This window comes from Elephas maximus, chromosome 15 (genome assembly GCF_024166365.1).
Source record: "Elephas maximus indicus isolate mEleMax1 chromosome 15, mEleMax1 primary haplotype, whole genome shotgun sequence".
Taxonomy (NCBI): Eukaryota; Metazoa; Chordata; class Mammalia; order Proboscidea; family Elephantidae; genus Elephas; species Elephas maximus.
Genome location: NC_064833.1, coordinates 39,526,153 through 39,548,546, shown reverse-complemented (window position 1 = coordinate 39,548,546; position 22,394 = coordinate 39,526,153). Strand labels below are relative to the sequence as shown.

Here is a 22,394-nt window from a genome sequence, read left to right as displayed (position 1 = left end):
CCGGTAACACTATGACTTGCCCTCACTTGAGTTTGGGGTTCCAAAGTATGCTATTTCTGTGATTTTCAACTTTTCAAGTTAAGATATTAACATATAATGTGGTCCCAGGACAATGATACACCTAGGACTCTGGGAGAAGCAAACACACACACAGACACACAGACACACATCTCTGGGAGAAGCAAATACACACACATCTCCGTAAAACACGTCTTCAACCCAGGCTGTACAGGGGCTCTTCTGGTAAAAACCCTGCTGAAGATGAGATTACAGAAGGAGATTCGAAATTCACAGTAAGTCCTAAGTAGAATAAATATAACCAAATCCACACCTGGACACAGAAAATTTCAAACCATCAGAGAGGGAGAGTGTGTGAGAGAGAACAGTTTACCCACAGAGGAACAATGCTTAGACAGACGGCAAAAGCAACAACAGAAACCAGAAGCTAGTAGAATAATGTCTTCAAAGCACTGAGAGAAAACGACTACATAGTTTAACTACCATAGTAGATAAACAATGAAATGTAGACATTTATAGACATATAAGTTTTGGGTTTGGTTTTTAAGACTGCTTACCAGAAGAAATCCTCCTGAAGGAACTATGAAAAAAGGTATGTCCGGAGGAAGGAAATTTAACTCAGAAATAGAGAATACCATTTAAGAAACAATTGTGAGAACAATGCAGAAAAGGAGGGCGAGAATGGTTCACAACTTGAAGAATGTAATCAGTTGTACAGGTAGAATTGTTGAATTGGTGTATGTTCTGCTGTACATGTACTCATCAACAACAGTAAAAAATAAACTATTTTAAAAAAGAAACAACTATAATGGAACCAGTAAACATTGAGCAAATTCAAGTAAGTATTGATTATATAAAACAAGAACGATAATAACTCACTTAAACCAAATCAACCAGTTGCCGTAAAGCCCACTCCAATCCATGGTGACCCTATGTGTGTGTCAGAGTAGAACTGTGTTCCATAGGGTTTTCAATGGCTGAGTTTCAGAAGCAGATTGCCAGGCCTTTCTCCCAAGGAGCCTCTGGGTGGATTCAAACCTCCAATCTTTAGGTTAGGTTAACAGCTGAACGCATTAACTGTTTGCACCATCCAGGAACTCTCGTTAGTAAGTTTTAATTTTTTTTTGTAATCATCCCTACAAATCTGGAGTCTTCTTACACCATTGTCTATTTACAATTGGTTTCATTGGAAAAGACTTGTAACTAGGATCTAATTTTATACTACTGGCCTATTTGTTTTGTTTTAGCCAGAGTTTGGCAGACTTCATATAACAAATTGAAACCTTGCCCTAAAAATTTTAACACTTAAATAGTCAAAATACACTAGTTCTTTTGCTCTGCCAAAAATCTCTGCGCTAACGCTCCAATGCAGCTAACTAAGCTGTAGGAAAGAATACACACAGCTCATTCTCAAAGGGATTCAGAAGCCATTTAAAATTGATTTCTCACCAATGATTAGAGAAGAGTGTCTCAAGAAGAATTCATCAAAAACGCATAGAAAATTTTCATGGCCCTCTTCAGGGTATAAAACTGTATAAAAACAGGCGTTGAATATAATTTGAATTTACTTTTGAGCAGGCTCTGTACCTACAATCCAGAAAACTTTATTTTCTGAGGTAGTGATTAAACTTTTCAAAGATCTTTTCCTACTGCCTCTCATAATGCTTATTTTGCTCTTCTTCCTTAATTTTTTTTTATTTCTACCTTATTTAACTTCCAGTAGTCTTTTCTCAACTTTCTCTCCAAGAAATGAATAGGGGGCTTCCAAGACCTTCTGGTTCCTTCGCATTGTATGTAGAACGACAGGATAGCATACCAGTTATTCTCTAAATGTGGAGTGTAATGTTTTACTAAATGACAAAATACAACCTCTCTTTAGGCAGTTACTTTTAATTAATATAACTTTTAGTTATTTGTAGGAGTCCCTGGATGGTGCAAACAATTAAGGCGGCTTGGATGCTAACTGAAAGAATGTAGCCACGCAGAGCACCTTGGAAAAAAGGTCTGGCAACCTACTTCCAAAAACCAGCCATTGAAAACCCTATGGAATACAGTTTTGCTCTGACATGCAATGAGTCTGAATTGACTGGACGGCAACTGGCTTTAACAGAAGCTTACTTTTTTTTTTTTTTTTTGCACTGTTCGGTTTGTCAAGAACTTCACTCGACCCTCTAGGACAGAGTTGAACTGCTCTATAGTGTTTCCAAGGCTGTAATCTTTAAGGACAGGGAGGACTAACCAAAAGGTCTGCTGTTCGAACCACCAGCCGCTCAGTAGGAAGAAAATGTGACAGTCTACTTCCATAAAGATTTATAGCTTGGAAACCCTATGAGGTCTGTCCTAGAGGGTCACTATGAGTTGGAATTGACATCACGGAAGTGGGCTTTGGCTTTGGTTTGAATCTTTAGGGAAGCAGACTGCCACATTTTTCTCCCACTGAGTTGCTGGAGGGTTCGAATAGCTGACCTTTCAGTTAGCAGCTGAGCACTTAACCACTGTACCACAAGTCACAGAATTTACTATTCCTCATTGCTTTCACCAACCCACTTCATTCCCTTCCCTCTGCTTTTCTCATTCAGATACCTGCCTCACCCTGAAGGCATTTGAGTTTACAACCCCTGACACAGTAAAAACCTGAGATGCTGACACCAGGGATGTATCAACTCAGCACCTCAGGGACTTCTCTGCAGTGGGGAGATGACTTCAGCTCCTACCCAACCTGCAAACTGAAAATTCATGGCAACCAATTAAACCTTCTCACATTCACAGCATAGATTAGAGAGCTGCAGATGTACATGGAGGACAGCCCAGAAAGGGAAGTCCTCCCAGGGTAACAGGCACCAGGCATTCTGCAGCAAACTTCTTGTGAAGGACAGCATTGCACGGACCTATGGTGCAATGGTTAAGCGCTCGGGTGCTAATGGAAAGGTTGGCGGTGTGAACTCACCCAGCTGCTCTGCAGGAGAAAGACCTGATGATCTGCTTCTGTAATGATTGTTGTCGTTGTGTGCCATCAAGTGGATTATGACTTAAAGCGACAATATAGGACAGAGCAGAACTGCCCCATAGATTTTCCAAGACTGTAATCTTTATAGAAGCAGACTGCCACATCTTTCTCCTGTGAAAGCAGCTGGTGGTTTCCAACCAGCGACCGTTAAGTTAGCAGCTGAGCGCTTAACCACTGCACCACCAGAGTGCCAAAGATTACAGCCTAAAACCCTAGGGGCAGTTCTACTCTGACTCATGAGGCTGCTATGAGTGGGATAGACTCAAGGCACCCAACAAGGAGAAGAAGTATGGCTCACAGCTACAGGTGTGCAGAACCTTAGAGAAGCAGCTGTTGTCTCAGAGGCAGCTAGGACTGGTAGTTTATCTAGTAATCAAAAAACTTGCCTGGAGCATGGATGCTTTAAAAAAATGACACATAGATACCTTATGCGTTTTATTTTAACTTAAAACATATTAAAATACCAGTCTTTATATTGTTAAAAAAAAAAATCAAGGCACAAATAAATTAATGTACACAAGGTTTATTCCAGCAGTTATCTGTATGCATACAGCGAGACTTTTGTTCCTAAAAACAAATGAAATGGCTCAATGCAAGCTAGTTACAAAGAGGCTTTTAAGGAGAAGAGAAGGAAACAGACAAAATTGACCACTGCTTTTTTTTGGTCTCAATATGATCGATTGAAATCATATTCCCCTTTCTGAGATCAAGGAGCCCTGGTGGCACAGTGGCTAAGCACTCAGCTGCTAACCGAAAGGCCAGCGGTTCGAACCCACCAGGCGCTCCACACAAGAAAGATGTGACAATCTGCTTCCATAAAGATTACAGCCTTGGAAACCAAATGGGGCAGTTCTGTCCCATAGGGTTAATATGAGTTGGAATGGCCTAGGCTGAAACGAGTTTCTGAGATCAGCTGATGGTCAGGTTACTAGGTGGTTTCTGTGGCCCCCGTTCATTAGAAATTGCCTAAATTCTTTGCACAAGATAAATTTTAAAGAGCTTCATAGTTATCACAATTGTCTTGTCTCAGAGGGAGTTTGCTATTTTATGATTACCTGTTTCCACGTTATTTCTTTTTATCTGTTCTTAGATGCATTTCACATTGGTCAGTGAACTTTGTGAATGTTCCTACTGTCAAAGAGAAAAATTAATAACAGACATCTTACTTTGATTTTAGGGTTTTTATTCTTACCCACAAAATCAAATCCTGCCAGTGGCTTTTTTTCAATCAAAATTGCTAATCTTTTCTTTCCTGTTAGAAGCCAGGTTTATTCAATTTAAATATCAAAAGATATTGTGGCTGCAGGTGAGTGGAGAGCCAGAGACCTTAGTGACTGGAGATGAGTTGACCTCAGTAAAAGGGGGGAGGGCAGGGTTTCATCAGTCAGGTGAAGATTAGCCAATGGTCGATCCTCTATTCTCGCGCCTCTTCTCTTTATAATCCCCATTGTAACCAGCCTACTTTCAACCATTTGCTTTTTTTTGAAGTCAGAGTTGTCTCCCTATGTGCGTATAGAATAACTGCTGAGAATAAACCTAATGTTTCAATTTCTTTGAGTTTTGATTATTTTTAACACTGTACATTTGGAGGAATCTGTCAATTCCAGTTCCTTGGTTTTTCTTTTTTAACATTATGTAGGGCTAAGTTGGAGCCCTGGTGGCACAGTGGTTAAGGGTTTGGCTGCCAAACGCTTGGGCTGCTAACCCAAAGGTGGGCGGTTCGAACCCACAAGCTGCTCTGCATGAGAAAGATGTGGCAGCTGTCTTCTGTAACGATCACAGCCTTGGAAACCCTATGGGGCAGTTCTACTCTGTCCTTCATGGTTGCTATGAGTCAGAATCAACTTAACCGCAACGGGTTTGGCTTTTTGGTTATATACTTAACTTAAAAAATATATAAACTCCAGTCTTTAAATGTGGGGCTAAGTTCTTTTCTTATATATCGATCAATGGATTGGAATTCCAAGTTATTTTTCTGTGTAAGCCATACCCATAATGCGTTGCCCTCAATTTCTAATTTGGGCTGTATTAAAGTGGAACAAAAATTCAGAGGCATTTGTGAAGCAAATAGAATCTATTATTCTTCAGGGTTTTTACAATCTTCTTTCCAATGTTTTACAATTGTCTTGTTCACATCTAATTCAAAAGCGGTTTGTTTCAGCAACTCACCTTATCAAATCTTTTCAAAGCAATAAACTTAGTTTTCAATAGTGTATTAGTTTCCTGTTGCTGCTGTAACAAATTGCCATAAATTTAGAAACTTAAAGCAACATCTGTTGGAGACCTGGTGGCACAGTGGTTAAGAGTTTGGCTGCTAACCAAAAGGTCAGCAGTTTGAATCCACCAGCGGCTCCTTGGAAACCCTACGGGGCAGTTCTGCTATGCTATAGGGTCGCTATGAATTGAAATCGACTTGACGGCAACAGGTTGGTATTTATTATCTCATAATTCTGTAGGTCAGAAGATTGATGGGGTCTGCTTAGGGTCCTGCAAGGCTGAAACCAAAGTTTTAGCAGGGCTACAATCCTTACTAGAGGTTCCTGGGGAAGAATCAGCCTCCAGGATCATTCAAGTTGTTGGCAGAATTCAGTTCTATGCAGTGTAGGACTGAGGTCCCTGTCTCCCTGCTGATTGTGGGCCGGGATCATCCTCACCTTCTAAAGGCTGCCTGGATCCCCTGGCTCTTGGTATTTTTTCTCCGTCTTCAGAGCCAGCAACGGTAGGTTGAGTCCTCTCATGCTTTGAGTACCTCTGACTCCCCTTCTGCCCCATTCTTCTTGTCTTCCTCTTCTGCTCAGCTCTCTGACTGATTCTTCTTCCTTACGTTACCAGAACCGAATAAGGTTCTTGCCTCACTGGTCAAGAATGAGCAGGTGAGGCACGTAGAGTTTTCCACACAAGCAAAGCTTTATTAAAGAGGTTTGCAAGCGAAGACAAGGAGGGCCTAGAGCAAAGCTTATCCCCATCTCACAGAACAAAAGACTGGCCTGGGTTTTTAAAGGTTCTTGGGTGGGAAAAGATTCATGTTTATTCATAGGCACAGGTGGTGATATGTTAACTACGGTGTGCATGCAGCAGCTTTCTAAGATGGCTCCTGTCCCAGAGGCCTCTGGGATTCATAGCAGGACTTATTATGGGGTGTCGTGGCTGTGCAGTCTCTTGCTCCCCCGGTTCAAATCCCTGGCTGCCACTGCAGCCCCTCACTGTCCCCGGTGGAAGGTCACACAGCAGTCACAGGGGGATGTTCTGCACATGTCCCTGGTGCTGGTTTTCTCCAGCTGCTTCTGAAAGACAGCTTTAAAGAAGTTTGCAGGCTATTTTCTGATACCTTGCCCCATTGTCCTGGGGAATGGCTTTGTTTCTGCGCTCTTGCCCATTTCCTGTACTTTGTTTACAGATTTGGGGGGCCCTCTGTTCCCTATCTTAATTACTCTTCTCCTTTCAAGGGCTCATGTCATTACATTAGACCTACTCATATAATCCAGGCTAATCCCTCCATGTTGTCAGCTGATTAATAACCTTAATTCCACCTGTGAAGTCCCTTCACAGCAGTATCGAGATTATTGTTTGAATAAGCAGGGCACGAGAATCTCGGAGGACATCTTTAAAATTCTCTCTACTATAAACAGAATTAATAGTGCCTTTCAAAAAAAAAAATTTTTTTTTTCCTTCATGCTCATATTTTACCAATTTATAAAATATTTGGTTCAATTTAATATTTAAAATAACAAGTATAATTGACAAAAGCGGTTTGGGAACAAACAACTGAACAACCCAAGTTGTAGGAACAGAAATATATAATTATATTAGAAAGCAGCTTACTTCTTTGTGGTTGGGATAATAGCTTTCAAATGCTGGAAAAAGTTTCCCTTTTTTTTGCTCCTTACAATGTAATGGCTATGGATACATTTTTACATTTAATCTGCATTATGAACATTTTCTTCATCACTTTCTTAAGTCTAGACCATCAACAAAACAATAAATCAAGCCCTGACTTGCAGCATTTGTCAATTTTCTTTGGTGCAAACACCCCCCAAAACCCAAAACCCAAACCCATTGCCGAAGAGTTGACTCCTGGAGACCTATTTCAAGCTATTTTGACTCAAAATGTCAATGGGTAACATGACATTGCTAAGTGCAGAGCTGGGAAGAGATGCGTTATAACAAGACATGCATTTCCATTACATCCTTGTTAGGTGCCACAGAGTCAGTTCCAACTCATAGTGACCTAATATATAACAGAAAGAAACATTGCCTGGTCCTGTGCCATCCTCACAATAGTAGATATGTTTGACCCCATTGTTGTAGCCACTCTGTCCCCAGTCATATTTTGAGTACCTTCCAACTAGGGGGTTCATCTTCCAGCACATACCAGACAATGTTCTGCTGCTGTCCATAGGGTTTTCACTGGCTAATTTTTTTTTTTTTTTGGAAGTAAATCACCAGGCCCTTCTTTATAGTCCGTCTTAGTCTGGAAGCTCCACTGAAGCCTATCCATTATTGGTCACCCTGCTGGTATTTGAAATACGGGTGGCATAACTTCCAGCATCATAGCAACATGCAAACCATCACAGTACAACAAACTGGCAGATGGGTGGTGGATTTCCATTATACAGATACAGTATACAGAAAGAGTATTAAAAAACTCATTGCCATCAAGTTGGAATAAAGAGTATAGATAATAGTAAAATAATTACGAAGTCTTGAGTACCTTTGCTTTTAGTATAATTTGTTTGATTATAAGTTTATATAATTTAATTTTTAATGATGACTGTGTTTAGTAACTGGCTCACGAAATTCCTGAAAATGAAAACCATCAGCTTTCAGTGCTACCTCCCTCTGATTCTACCACACCATTGGAACACACCCATGCAGCCAGTCCCAGGGGAAGAAACATAACCAATCCTCCAGAAGATACTTTTTGTTCCATTGTAGTCACTGCCACCCTCAAGGGTGACCGCTATCCTGACTTCATGGGGTGTGCTTTTAAAGTGAAAACATGTTTATGATTTGAATGTAATGTTTTTAAACACCATAGCAACAAACAAAACAACCATAACAAGCAATAAACGTTGAAAATACATTAAAAATGGTATTTTAACTATATATTTTATTACTTTTAATTATATTTTTCAGAATACCTTCCTTCTTTTACATTTTAGTTTCTTTTTTCTTTAATGTTGTTTTATTAGTCTTCATTTTCCAGCACGAATCCCCAGTCTATATTTGAGATATTGCTTCTCATTTTGGTTACTCTGTACTTAGCTGTTGCTTGGATTCATGGCACAAACTTTCTGCAAGAAGTGGTTGCCCAAGCCCAAAGGGTCCTTGAGAATTTACGAGTTAAGGAGTACCCCACTGGGCATGAAGCTCTTGCTCAGAACCTGGGAACATATGTCCCAGTGGACATCACCATGCTCTAGTCCGTACCTATGTGCACATTTTATAAAGAGGTCATTAAAACAACGGTTGCTGCTTCCACTGGTCACATTTTCACCTCTCCTCAGTGTTTGTATAAGCTGTAACACACTATCAATTTAATTGGCTTTGAGCTCCTGATTTGCATGTGAAACGGTGTGCACTATCTCAAGCACATCTTTCAAAGTTCTTAACTCTGCCTAGAGTACTTCAGTTGCTTCTGAAACCATTCTCTGGACCCCTGTGATATTCCTGCCACTTAAATTACAGATCTGTGGCAAATCCAATGGCACTTGATATTTTGCTACTAGGTTTTGTTTCTTTTTTTCCTAGCTTCTTTCGTAATCTTGTCATTTCTTCCCTGAAATCATTGTCAAATGCACTTGAAAACATACTTTAAAATCTTACTGATTAATCGCCTCAAAGGAGAAGGCCATCATCCTGCATTCTCAACTCTGGAGTAATAAAGTAGTTAAGATTTTATAAAAGACAGCATCCACTAAAAGCCAGGCTTATGCCTAAGCAGGTATTATTTGGTTTCTGGAAGAACTACAGAAATACAACGTCAAGGTTGGGAGAGGATGAGGTAGTGATGGAGATTTCGGGGAGGGGGCTGGCATGGGCCTTCCCAACATTCCAGAGGGAAAAATAATTTTACCTCTCATATGAACTATATAAATTATAAAAGGTAAGGCATGGTTCTACTTGTCTTGTGATAATACAAAATTATCCAATTTTTTTCATGCAGACAAAAAATAAAAACAACTGAGCATCTCACATGTAATGGTGGTTGATGTTTTGTTGGTCTACCCAACCTAGACTTACGCGTTCCTGCCAAAAATGCACAGTTTTGCAAGGCTTGGTACACACATCTTTTGTTGTTGTTCTTTTCTCCTTCTTTGTTGTTGTTGGATGCTGTTGAGTCAATTCTGACTCATAGTGACCCCGTGTGATAGAGTAGAACTGCCCCATAGGGTTTTCTTGGCTGTAATCTTTATGGAAGCAGATTGCCAGGTCTTTCTCCTGCAGAGCTGCTGGGTGGGTTCAAACGCCAACCTTTCAGCTAGCAGCCAAGCCGCCAGGGCGCCTTTGTTCTCCTTTACCAAACCTGTTGCTGTCGAGACAATTCGACTCATGGTGACACTACAGGACAGAATAGAACTGTTGCATAGAGTTTCTGTAGATTACCCCAGAGGTAATCTTTACAGAAGCAGACTGCCACATCTTTCTCCCTAAGAGAGGCTAGTGAATTCCAAAGGCCGATTTAGGATGAGAAACTGGATACTCTAGCCATTGCATCCCCAGGGCTCCTTTGGTTCTCCTTTGGCAGTCTGATATCTCGACCACGATCAGTGTGTGCTTGTGTGAGTTGTTTTCTTTGGAGCTGCAATTATTTTTAAACATTGTCAAAACAAAAGTCTGTTATAATTTTTTTTATGAAATATGCTTATCTTTCGCTGTAAATTGAGGAATCATGTCAGTGATGGTAGCAAGCAATGGATGACTTTATCACCACCAATAATTAACCAGAGTTCGCGTATTGGTCAGAGAGCAATTCAGCTTCCACTCGGGATCTTGTATATAGGTTGAAATTCATGAAATAATAGCTAGTCGGCATCAAAAGAAATTTACTTTTAGATTAGAAAAAAAAACCTCAGATAAATGGCAAAGCTTTAAGGAAACTTTGTTTTAATCATTGGAATGTGTTATTACAAAGACTGTAATATTCTGTTGCTTATGCTTCTTGTAGAGCCCTGGTGGCGCAGTGGCTAAGAGCTTGGCTGCTAACAAAAAGGTCGGCAGTTCAAATCCACCAGCCACTCCTTGGAAAGCCTGGGGGTGGTCCTACTCTGTCCTCTAGGGTGGCTATGAGTCGAAATCAACTGGATGGCAACAGATGTGGATGGGTACGCTTGCTGTATTTTCGTATTCAAAAAATAAGTCATGAAGAATTCTGATAGAAAATATCTTGGAAATTTTTATAAAGTGCTGAAAATTTTCTGAAAGCATATAAAAGTTGAAATACATTTGAGAATATGGCAACTTGAGAATGAATACTGAATTGTGTGGCAAAACCATTGCTAATAGATTATCTTCTGCTCATTTGAGGCAACCTGAAAAGAATATAAAATATCTGAAATTCATAGGTGAAAGTATTCATTTTTTTCTTAGCAAACAACATTTGCTTTTAAGAGCCTATTTTGTCTGTGTATAAAAGCAACTTTTTAGAGTTTAGGAGTTGATCTCTATACAAATTCACAATCATTGGAATGATAAGGAGAGCATTGTTGCACGATGTCATAAATAAGATCATTTTCCTCAGCTTATTCAATATTATTTTATAACACAACTAATGGTGCAATGATAAAACAACTATTGACTTAGGTGAGCTAACCACAGAAAACATCAAAGTCTATTTCACTGACAGTGAAGAGATTGGCCAGGAGTAGCTTATCGTGGTTATAAAATTATTTCCAATAAATCAGAGTCAATATGAATAAAATGCATGATTATGCCTACCATACAGCTGCTCACGTGAATGGAAAATTAACAGAAAGCTCACAATTAAATTTAAGTAAGCCAAGACTTAAGAACATTTGGGATGTCACTTTGAGGACTACGGTACTCCTGACCCAAACCATGATATTTTTAATTACCTCATATGCATGCAAAAACTGGACAGTGAATAAGGAAGACCAAAGAAGAATTGATACATTCAAATTATGGTGTTGGTGAAGAATATTGAATATATCATGAACTGCCAAAAGAATGAACAAATTTGTCTTGGAAGAAGTACAGCCAGAATGCTTCTCAAAAGTGAGGATGGTGAGACTTTGTCTCATTTTGGGGAAAAAAACAATTTTTGTCACAGGGACTAACAATGATAAAAATCTATAATGCTAGCTATGGGTAAACCATTCCCCAGCCCCTGTCCCTGATTTACCTTCACATGCTGTCATTCATAAAGAAGTTGAAGATTTTTCCATTTAGATGACTACATCTGTCTTTAAGAGTGGGGTCTACAAGGGAGCAATCCTCCTCTGCTCTAGTAGCTTCAGATGAGGGTGATCAGACTCACTACCAGGCTTAGTCCTCAGGTTCCCAGAATGATGAACTCTGCCATGGGGCTTGTGGAATAAATACAGAATAAATATCATGCCCAAGAGCTCCCAAGTCCAAGCAAATAGCATGCCCTTGGCAGGGGAAATATAAATGTTAAGACAAGTCATATCTAGTTTTCTGGGGAGCCAGCTCAAAATTGTAGGAAGCTCCATTCATGGACCACTCTGAGAATCTAATGAAAGCTAAGGAATTCACTCCCAGAAAAACACACATAAACAAAACTTTGCGTAAAATTAATTTTATTGCCATGGAAATGCTTTTTCTTCTCTTAGGGAAGTATGAAAAAAAGTATGCTTTTCTAATTTGTTTTTTTCCAGCAAAAACTAATGGCCACTTCTTGAAAAAAGAAAATAAATAAGTGTATGCACATAGTTTGAATTCTGTTCAAAGTAATTTAGATGCTGCTCCTTTGGTTTAATAAGAATTTGTGTGATTTTTTTTTTTAAAGAAAAGATAGCCATTACATTGTCATACAATTGATTTTTACTGTTGCCTCGATGATAATGAGCATTAAAACCCTGACTCACAAAGGTCTGTGGTAGCAAATGGAATCCCGTGGCCAGTTAAGGATGAGCTTGGCTTAAGAATACTAGGATTCTGTATAACTCTTCAAGTTGAATTCGTGTTACTTCATTTCCTTTGTTCACAAGTCAATGAAGTCATCTTTGGCAAGGTCTGCCTCATTACTGCCATCTATGTCAACAAGTAAAGGATCACAGATTCACTTTCCATTTGAAGATTGTTTAAGCAGAAAAAACCAAACCCACTGCCTCTGAGTCGGTTATGGACTCATAGTGACCTATAGGACAGAGTAGAACTGCCCCATACAGTTTCCAAGGAGCGCCTGGTGGATTTGAACTGCCAACATTTTGGTTAGCAGCCATAGCTCTTAACCATTATGCCACCAGGGTTTCCATTTAAGCAGAAGTAACACTTAAAAATATTCTGAGAGTTTTCAGGTCTCTACAGAGTAATCGAGAAATCTTTTCTATCACTGTCAGTTCTAGCCTGGGGAAATAATTTCTTCAGTGATAGAAAGTTTGACGTTTTATCCCTCCAATTTATTCTTCCAAGTATATGGGCTTGGCCAAAAGAGTTTGTAGGTTTTTCTTTTCTTCAGCAGAACCATGTTAAGTGAGTACAGGACCTTGAACTGAAAGATTTACCTGATTCAGCATGACCAAAGTCAGTGCTTCCAGACGGCCACAGTGCCCTTTATGACTTGAGCTGGGAGTTTTCTTTCCATCAAAGTTTGCTTGGTGGAGACTTTTCACAGTTTTGAAGAAGTTGGTACTGTTTGTGTTTTCAAAAATGGACTCAGGAATTTTTTTTTTTCTTCTTCTTCTTGGCATTGGTCAAGCATGCAAATAATGAAAAACACCTAGAAGAGTATAGAGAAATGTTTGTATTTTAATGCTTTTCCATGCCAAAGAGGAAGGGTATCACTTTTCAATTATTCAAAGATCTTCTTGGTTACGGATTGAATTGTGTCCCCCCAAAATATGTGTTGGAATCCTAACCCTTATTCCTGTGGATGTAATCCTGTTTGGAAATAAGATTTTCTTTGTTACTTTAATGAGGTCATGCCAGTGTAGGGTGTGTCCTAAACCTATTGACTTCTGAGAGATAAAAAGATATGGAGAGAAGCAAGCATAAATGGGCAAAAAATAGATGTCACATGGAGACTTCCAAGGAACACTGAAGCTGAAACGAGGATTTTCCCCCAGAGCAAAAAGAGAGAAACTTCCCCTAAAGTTGGGGCCCTAAATTCAGATTTCTAGCTTTCTGAACTGTGAGAAAATAAATATTTTGTTCTTTAAAACCACCTGTTTATGATACTTCTGTTATAGCAGCATTAAGAGACTAAGACATACAGTATGACTAAACTTATGTTCTCTTTGTTGTTGTTGTCAGGAACCACCGAGTTGGTTTCAATTCATAGCGACCCTATGCACAACAGGACAAAATGCTGGCCAGTCCTTCGCCATCCTCACAATTGTTGCTATGTATGAGCCCATTGTTGAGGTCACTGTGTCAATCCATCTCTTTGAGGGTCTTCCTCTTTTTCGCTGACCTTCTACTTTACCAAGCATAATGTCCTTTTCCAGGGACTGATCCCTTCTGATAACATGTCCGAAGTTTGTGAGACATAGTCTCACCGTCCTTGCTTCTAAGGAGCATTCTGGCTGTACTTCTTCCAAGACACATTTGTTTGTTCTTTTGGCAACCTGTGGTATATTCAATATTCTTTGGCAACACCATAACTCAAAGGCATCAATTCTTTTTCAGTCTTCCTTATTCATTGTCCAGCTTCCCATGCATATGAGGCAATTGAAAACACCATGGCTTTGGTCAGGCAAACCTTAGTCTTCAAGGTGACATCTTCGCTTTTTGACACTTTAAAGAGGTCTTTTGGAGCAGATTTGCCCAATGCAATGCATCATTTGATTTCTTGACTGCTGCTTCCATGGGTATTGGTTGTGGATCCAAGAAAAATGAAATCCTTGACAAGTTCAATCTTTTCTCCATTTACTATGATGTTGCTTATTGGTCCAGTTGTGACTTAGTTTAGGACAGTAGAAAAGGTTATTTATGATTTCTATGAAGTGTCACTAAAAGAAAGGAATGCGTCGTACTTCTCTTGAATCAAGAGGTAAAAATATAGATTGAAGATGGAAGAAGAAGGTAAAAGGAGTCTGGGTCCTGCAAAGTGTAGAGGTGACATAGCAGTTCTGGACTCCCCTTTCAGACATTTTTGTTGTTGTTGTTGTTGAGGATTGGACAGAATCATCAGAATTTTTTTTTATTATTATTGTGGTAAGGTATATATAACAAAACATTTGCCATTTCAATATTTTTTACGTGTACAATTTAGTAACATTAATTATGTTCTTCGTGTTGTACAATGGTCACCATTATCCATCGCCAGTGTTTCCCAACACCCTTAACAGAAGCTCAGTGCCCCTTAAGCAATGACTCTCTCTTTCCCCCTCCCTCCAGGCCCTGGCAACCACTAATAAATTTTGGTCTCTATACATTTGCTTATTCTAGTTAGTTCCTGTAAATCCTCCCAGACATTTATATGAGAAAGAAATAAGCTATTATTTGTTTCAGCCACTTTTACTGTGATTTTTCTATCACTTGCAGCTGAAACTAATACTAACAGATAAGGTATTCCTATGTTTAGAATTAATATTCTGGACCAGGCAGAAAGTGATATTTTCTGTTTCTAATGCAGACTCTGAATGCTCATGTGACTGGAATGGAGAGATTAGACCCAAGGACTTTCAACGCAATTGGTGACCTATTAGTAGCTGAGATCTATTTAAAGCTCTTCCTTTAAGAGGCAAGTTCTTCTCTGATCGCTTACCAAAGAATTGTTGATTATGAAAAATCAGTTTTACCTGCAAAGCATCTTGGTGAACCTGATACTCTTCAAAACTCTGCTTTGACAAAGATTGAGGCTATACATGTGGCTAAAATATTGTCAAACTTGAAGCTTATTATAAATTTCTCATTACCTACTCGGGGAACATCTAGCTCAACTGGCATAACATAGTTTACAAAGAAAATGTTCTACATTCTACTTTGATGAATAGTGTCCGTAGTCTTAAAACTTCTGAGCAGCTGTCTAAAATACTCCACTGGTCTCACTCCATCTGGAGCAAAGAAGAATGAAGAAAACCAAAGACACAAGGGAAAGATTAGCCCAAATGACTGATGGACTACAAGTACTACAGCCTTCATCAGACTGGGTCCAGCACAACTAGATAGTGCCCGGCTACCACCATTGACTGCTCTGACAAGGATCACAATAGAGGGCCCCAAACAGAGCTGGAGAAAAATGTAGAACAAAATTCTAACTCACACACACACACAAAAAGACCAGACTTACTGGTCTGACAGAGACTGGAGAAACCCTGAGAATATGGCCCCTGGACACCCTTTTAGGTCAGTAATGAAGTCACTCCTGAGGTTCACCCTTCAGCCAAAGATTAGACAGGCCTATAAAACAAAATGAGACTAAAGGGACACACCAGCCCAAGGGCAAGGACTAGGAGGCAGGAGGGGTCAAGAAAGCTGGTAATAGGAAACCCAAGGTTGAAAATGGGAGAGTGTGGACATGTGGGGTTGGTAACCAATGTCACAAAACAATATGTACTAATTGTTTAATGAGAAGCTAGTTTGTTCTCTAAACCTTCATCTAAAGTACAGTAATTTTTTTTAAAAAGGAATTTCTTTTTAAAAATTTCTCATTACCTAAAAAAAAAAGTGGGAACTGTAAATCCCAGTGGGAAGCCATGAATCTGGCTGTCACAGAGAGTAATGAGGGTAGAATTTGGTACACACTTAGCTAAGATGTAAACTTGGTGACTGAGGTTGTGGAACAAAGCTCCTGTGTGAGACTTGAGCAACTCCCATTTCCCTGATTTAAAAAACAAGGTCACCTACTCAAGTCTTCTTCTCTGATTGAAGCCTGGTAGTTGTCCCTCCTTTTAAGTAGCTATCAAAAACTTCAAGCTTAATACACACCTAGAGGAGATTCCTGGCCCCAAAGTTACTTGGAGGACTACCCTGAACAGTCAGCTTAGATGATTATTAACCTGGTCATCTTCATAAATCCCATGGGTATGGTTCTTTCTGGTTTGTCCCAGATATTGGGTTTTGTACATTTTTTGAAAAGACAAACTCAGGATTTGTGCTCCCAGGAAGATGGAATAGATATACTTTTCCCTATTCTTTTCAAGTACAACTAAAAACTCTGGATGTTATGTATAAAACAACATAAAAGGACTCTGAGAAGTGCAGAGAAGAAGACAGACCAGTGAAAGACCTTGGAACCCAAGGGACAACATACCGGTGACTTCCCTGGGTTTTCTTTTGCCTCATAGATGTCAGACTTGAACCTGAAGAAGTCAGGAACCTGGGAATGCCACCATGCTCTGAAAAAAAAATAAAGCCCCAATAAAAGTGTGGTCTCTCTAGCCAAAGGAACAGCCTAGCAGGACAAAAAACTTTTAGTTGAAAACTGTCCTACTGTAGCCAATTACTACAGAAAATACTTGGCCCCACCCCCACCAACACCAGCAATTTTGAGTGGAGGAGCATAGATTTCCGCTCTTGGCAGGTTGTAACAAGGCACCTCAAGCTCCTGCCGGGGTGGTGTGAAAGAAGACAGAATAGGAGGCTGGAAATTTTATCCTACTGAGAGGTAACAAGCCACTCACCCCTTCACCAGTTCAGTTGACAGTACATGGGGAGCCACAGTAATAACAGTAGACTCAAAATTCAAGTACCCACGGGACATATACCAAGATAGAGCACATCCTGAGTCATAAAACAAACCTCAAAAATGTAAAATAATTTGAATTATACAGAATGTGTTCTCTGACCACAACTGAATCAAATTAGAAATCATTAAGAGAAAGATAACCGGAAAATCTTCAAACACTTGAAAACTAAACAACACACTTCTAAATAATCTATGAGTCAGAGAGGACGGCTCAAGGGAAATAAAAAAATACAACAAGTTGATTGAAAAAAGGTAATACATCAAACTTTGTGGGATGCAGCTAACGCAGTGTTGAGAGGGAAATTTACAGCACTAACACATACATGGAGCCCTGGTGGCACAGTGGCTAAAAGCTTCACTGCTAATCAAAAAGCCAGCGATTCAGACCCACCAGATGCTGCTTGGAAACACTATGGGGCAGTTCTACTCTGTCCTATACAGTCACTATGAGTCACAATCTATTTAATGGCAATGGGTTTTTTTTTTTATTATTATTATTAAGTTTTATTGAGGTTCAAGTGAACGTTTACAGATCAAGTCAGACTGTCACATATAAGTCTGTATACACCTTACTCCATAGTCCCACTTGCTCTCCCCGTAATGAGTCAGCCCTTCCAGTCTCTCCTTTCATGACAATTATGCCAGCTTCCAACTCTCTCTATCCTCCCATCCCACCTCCAGACAGGAGAGGCCAACACAGTCTCAAGTGTCCACCTGATATAATTAGCTCACTCTTCATCAGCATCTCTCTCCTACCCACTGTCCAGTCCCTTTCATGTCTGATGAGTTGTCTTCGGGAATAGTTCCTCTCCTGTGCCAACAGAAGGTTTGGGGACCATGACCATTCCTCTAGTCTCAGTCAGACCACTAAGTATAGTCTTTTTATGAGAATTTGGGGTCTGCATCCCACTGATCTCCTGCTCCCTCAGGGGTTCTCTGTTGTGCTCCCTGTCAGGGCAGTCATCGATTGTGGCCGGGCACTAGTTCTTCTGGTCTCAGGATGATGTAGGTCTCTGGTTCATGTGGCCCTTTCTGTCTCTTGGGCTCTTAGTTATCGTGTGACCTTGGTGTTCTTCATTCTCCTTTGCTCCAGGTGGGTTGAGACCAATTGATGCATCTTAGATGGCCGCTTGTTAGCATTTAAGACCCCAGACGCCACATTTCAAAGTGGGATGCAGATTGTTTTCATAATAGAATTATTTTGCCAATTGACTTAGAAGTCCCCTTAAACCATGGTCCCCAAACCTCCGCCCTTGCTCCGCTGACCTTCGAAGCATTCATTTTATCCCGGAAACTTCTTTGCTTTTGGTCCAGTGCAGTTGAGCTGACTTTCCACGTATTGAGTATTGTCCTTCCCTTCACCTAAAGCAGTTCTTATCTACTAATTAATCAGTAAAAAACCCTCTCCCACCCTCCCTCCCTCCCCCCCTCGTAACCACAAAAGTATGTGTTCTTCTCAGTTTATACTATTTCTCAAGATCTTATAATAGTGGTCTTATACAATATTTATCCTTTTGCCTCTGACTAATTTCGCTCAGCATAATGCCTTCCAGGTTCCTCCATGTTATGAAATGTTTCAGAGATTCCTCACTGTTCTTTATCGATGCGTAGTATTCCATTGTGTGAATATACCATAATTTATTTAACCATTCATCCGTTGATGGACACCTTGGTTGCTTCCAGCTTTTTGCTATTGTAAACAGAGCTGCAATAAACATGGGTGTGCATATATCTGTTTGTGTGAAGGCTTTTATTTCTCAAGGGTATATTCCGAGGAGTGGGATTTCTGGGTTGTATGGTAGTTCTATTTCTAACTGTTTAAGATAACACCAGATAGATTTCCAAAGTGGTTGTACCATTTTACATTCCCACCAGCAGTGTATAAGAGTTCCAGTCTCTCTGCAGCCTCTCCAACATTTATTATTTTGTGTTTTTTGGATTAATGCCAGCCTTGTTGGAGTGAGATGGAATCTCATCGTGTCTCTAATGGCTAACGATCGAGAGCGTTTTCTCATGTATCTGTTAGCTGCCTGAATATCTTCTTTAGTGAAGTGTGTGTTCATATTCTTTGCCCACTTCTTGTTTGGGTTGTTTGTCTTTTTGTGGTTGAGTTTTGACAGAAGCATATAGATTTTAGAGATCAGGCACTGGTCGGAGATGTCATAGCTGAAAATTCTTTCCCAGTCTGTAGGTGGTCTTTTTACTCTTTTGGTGAAGTCTTTAGATGAGCATAGGTGTTTGATTTTTAGGAGCTCCCAGTTATCTGGTTTCTCTTTGTCATTTTTGGTAATGTTTTGTATTCTGTTTATGCCTTGTATTAGGGCTCCTAATGTTGTCCCTATTTTTTCTTCGATGATCTTTATCGTTTTAGTCTTTATGTTTAGGTCTTTGATCCACTTGGAGTTAGTTTTTGTACATGGTGTGAGGTATGGGTCCTATTTCATTTTTTTGCAAATGGATATCCAGTTATGCCAGCACCATTTGTTAAAAAGACTATCTTTTCCCCAATTAACTGACACTGGGCCTTTGTCAAATATCAGCTGCTCATATGTGGATGGATTTATATCTGGGTTCTCAATTCTGTTCCACTGGTCTATGTGCCTGTTGTTGTACCAGTACCAGGCTGTTTTGACTACTGTGGCTGTATAATAGGTTCTGAAATCAGATAGAGTGAGGCCTCCCACTTTCTTCTTCTTTTTCAGTAATGCTTTGCTTATCCGAGGCTTCTTTCCCTTCCATATGAAGTTGGTGATTTGTTTCTCTATCACCTTAAAAAATGACATTGGAATTTGGATCGGAAGTGCACTGTATGTATAGATGGCTTTTGGTAGAATAGACATTTTTACTATGTTAAGTCTTCCTATCCATGAGCAAGATATGTTTTTCCACTTAAGTAAGTCCTTTTGAATTTCTTGTAGTAGAGCTTTGTAGTTTTCTTTGTATAGGTCTTTTACATCCTTGGTAAGATTTATTCCTAAGTATTTTATCTTCTTGGGGGCTACTGTGAATGGTATTGATTTGGTTATTTCCTCTTCAGTGTTCTTTTTGTTGATGTAGAGGAATCCAAGTGATTTTTGTATGTTTATCTTATAACCTGAGACTCTGCCAAACTCTTCTATTAGTTTCAGTAGTTTTTTGGAGGATTCCTTGGGGTTTTCTGTGTATAAGATCATGTCATCTGCAAATAGAGATAATTTTACTTCCTCTTTGCCAATCCGGATGCCCTTTATTTCTTTGTCTGGCCTAATTGCTCTGGCTAGGACTTCTAGCACAATGTTGAATAAGAGCGGTGATAAAGGGCATCCTTGTCTGGTTCCCGTTCTCAAGGGAAATGCTTTCAGGCTCTCTCCATTTAGAGTGATGTTGGCTGTTGGCTTTGCATAGATGCCCTTTATTATGTGGAGGAATTTTCCTTCCATTCCTATTTTGGTGAGAGTTTTTATCATAAATGGGTGTTGGACTTTGTCAAATGCCTTTTCTGCATCAATTGATAAGATCATGTGGTTTTTGTCTTTTGTTTTATTTATGTGGTGGATTACATTAATGGTTTTTCTGATATTAAACCAGCCTTGCATCCCTGGTATAAATCCCACTTGATCGTGGTGAATTATTTTTTTGATATGTTGTTGAATTCTATTGGCTAGAATTTTGTTGAGGATTTTTGCATCCATGTTCATGAGGGATATAGGTCTGTAATTTTCTTATTTTGTGATGTCTTTACCTGGTTTTGGTATCAGGGAGATGGTGGCTTCATAGAATGAGTTGGGTAGTATTCCGTCATTTTCTATGCTTTGAAATACCTTTAGTAGTAGTTATCTCTTCTCTGAAAGTTTGGTAGAACTCTGCAGTATAGCCATCTGGGCCAGGGCTTTTTTTTGTTGGGAGTTTTTTGATTACCGTTTCAATCTCTTTTTTTGTTATGGGTCTATTTAGTTGTTCTACTTCTGATTGTGCTAGTTTAGGCAGGTAGTGTTTTTCTAGGAATTCATCCATTTCTTCTAAGTTTGCAAATTTGTTAGAGTACAATTTTTTGTAATAATCTGATATGATTCTTTTAATTTCAGTTGGGTCTGTTGTGACGTGGCCCTTCTCGTTTCTTATTCAGGTTATTTGTTTCCTTTCCTGTATTTCTTTAGTCAGTCTAGCCAATGGTTTATCAATTTTGTTAATATTTTCAAAGAACCACCTTTTGGCTTTGTTAATTCTTTCAATTGTTTTTCTGTTCTCTAATTCATTTAGTTCAACTCTAATTTTTATTATTTGTTTTCTTCTGGTGCCTGATGGATTCTTTTGTTGCTCACTTTCGATTTGTTCAAGTTGTCGGGACAGTTCTCTGATTTTGGCTCTTTCTTCTTTTTGTATGTGTGCATTTATCGATATAAATTGGCCTCTGAGCAATGCTTTTGCTGTGTCCCAGAGGTTTTGATAGGAAGTATTTTCATTCTCATTGCATTCTATGAATTTCCTTATTCCCTCCTTGATGTCTTCTATAACCCAGTCTTTTTTCGGGAGGGTATTGTTCAGTTTCCAAGTATTTGATTTCTTTTCCCTAGTTTTTCTGTTATTGATTTCTAGTTTTATTGCCTTGTGGTCTGAGAAGATGCTTTGTAATATTTCGATGTTTTGGATTCTGCAAAGATTTGTTTTATGACCTAATATGTGGTCTATTCTAGAGAATGTTCCATGTGCGCTAGAAAAAAAAGTATACTTTGCAGCAGTTGCGTGGAGAGTTCTGTATAAGTCATTGAGGTCAAGTTGGTTGATTGTTGTAATTAGGTCTTCCGTGTCTCCATTGAGCTTCTTACTGGATGTCCTGTCCTTCTCCAAAAGTGGTGTGTTGAAGTCTCCTACTATAATTGTGGAGGTGTCTATCTCACTTTTCAGTTCTGTTAAAATTTGATTTATGTATCTTGCAGCCCTGTCATTGGGTGCATAAATATTTAATATGGTTATATCTTCCTGATCAATTGTCCCTTTTATCATTATGTAGTGTCCTTCTTTATTCTTTGTGGTGGATTTAAGTTTAAAGTCTATTTTGTCAGAAATTAACATTGCTACTCCTCTTCTTTTTTGCTTATTGTTTGCTTGATATATTTTTTCCATCCTTTGAGTTTTAGTTTGTTTGTGTCTCTAAGTCTAAGGTGTGTCTCTTGTAGGCAGCATATAGACGGATCGTGTTTCTTTATCGAGTCTGAGACTCTCTGTCTCTTTATTGGTGCATTTAGTCCATTTACATTCAGCGTAATTATAGATAAGTAAGTGTTTAGTGTTGTCATTTTGATGTCTTTTTATGTGTGTTGTTGACAATTTCATTTTTCCACTTACTTTTTTGTGCTGAGACGTTTTTCTTTGTAAATTGTGAGATCCTCATTTTCATAGTATTTGACTTTATGTTTGTTGAGTCGTTACGTTTTTCTTGGCCTTTATTTTGAGTTATGGAGTTGTTATACCTCTTTGTGGTTACCTTAATATTTACCCCTATTTTTCTAAGTAAAAACCTAACTTGTATTGTCCTATATCGCCTTGTATCCCTCT

General features: G+C 39.2%; 1 long non-coding RNA gene across 1 annotated transcript in view; it reads right to left on the bottom strand.

Annotated features, from left to right (window-relative positions):
* Window positions 1-22,394, bottom strand: part of LOC126058911 (uncharacterized) — a 33,464-nt gene that overhangs the window by 5,650 nt on the left and 5,420 nt on the right. The window contains exon 2 of the long non-coding RNA XR_007513323.1: window positions 16,425-16,509. This is a non-coding gene — a long non-coding RNA (uncharacterized LOC126058911). The remainder of the gene's footprint in view (window positions 1-16,424; window positions 16,510-22,394) is intronic.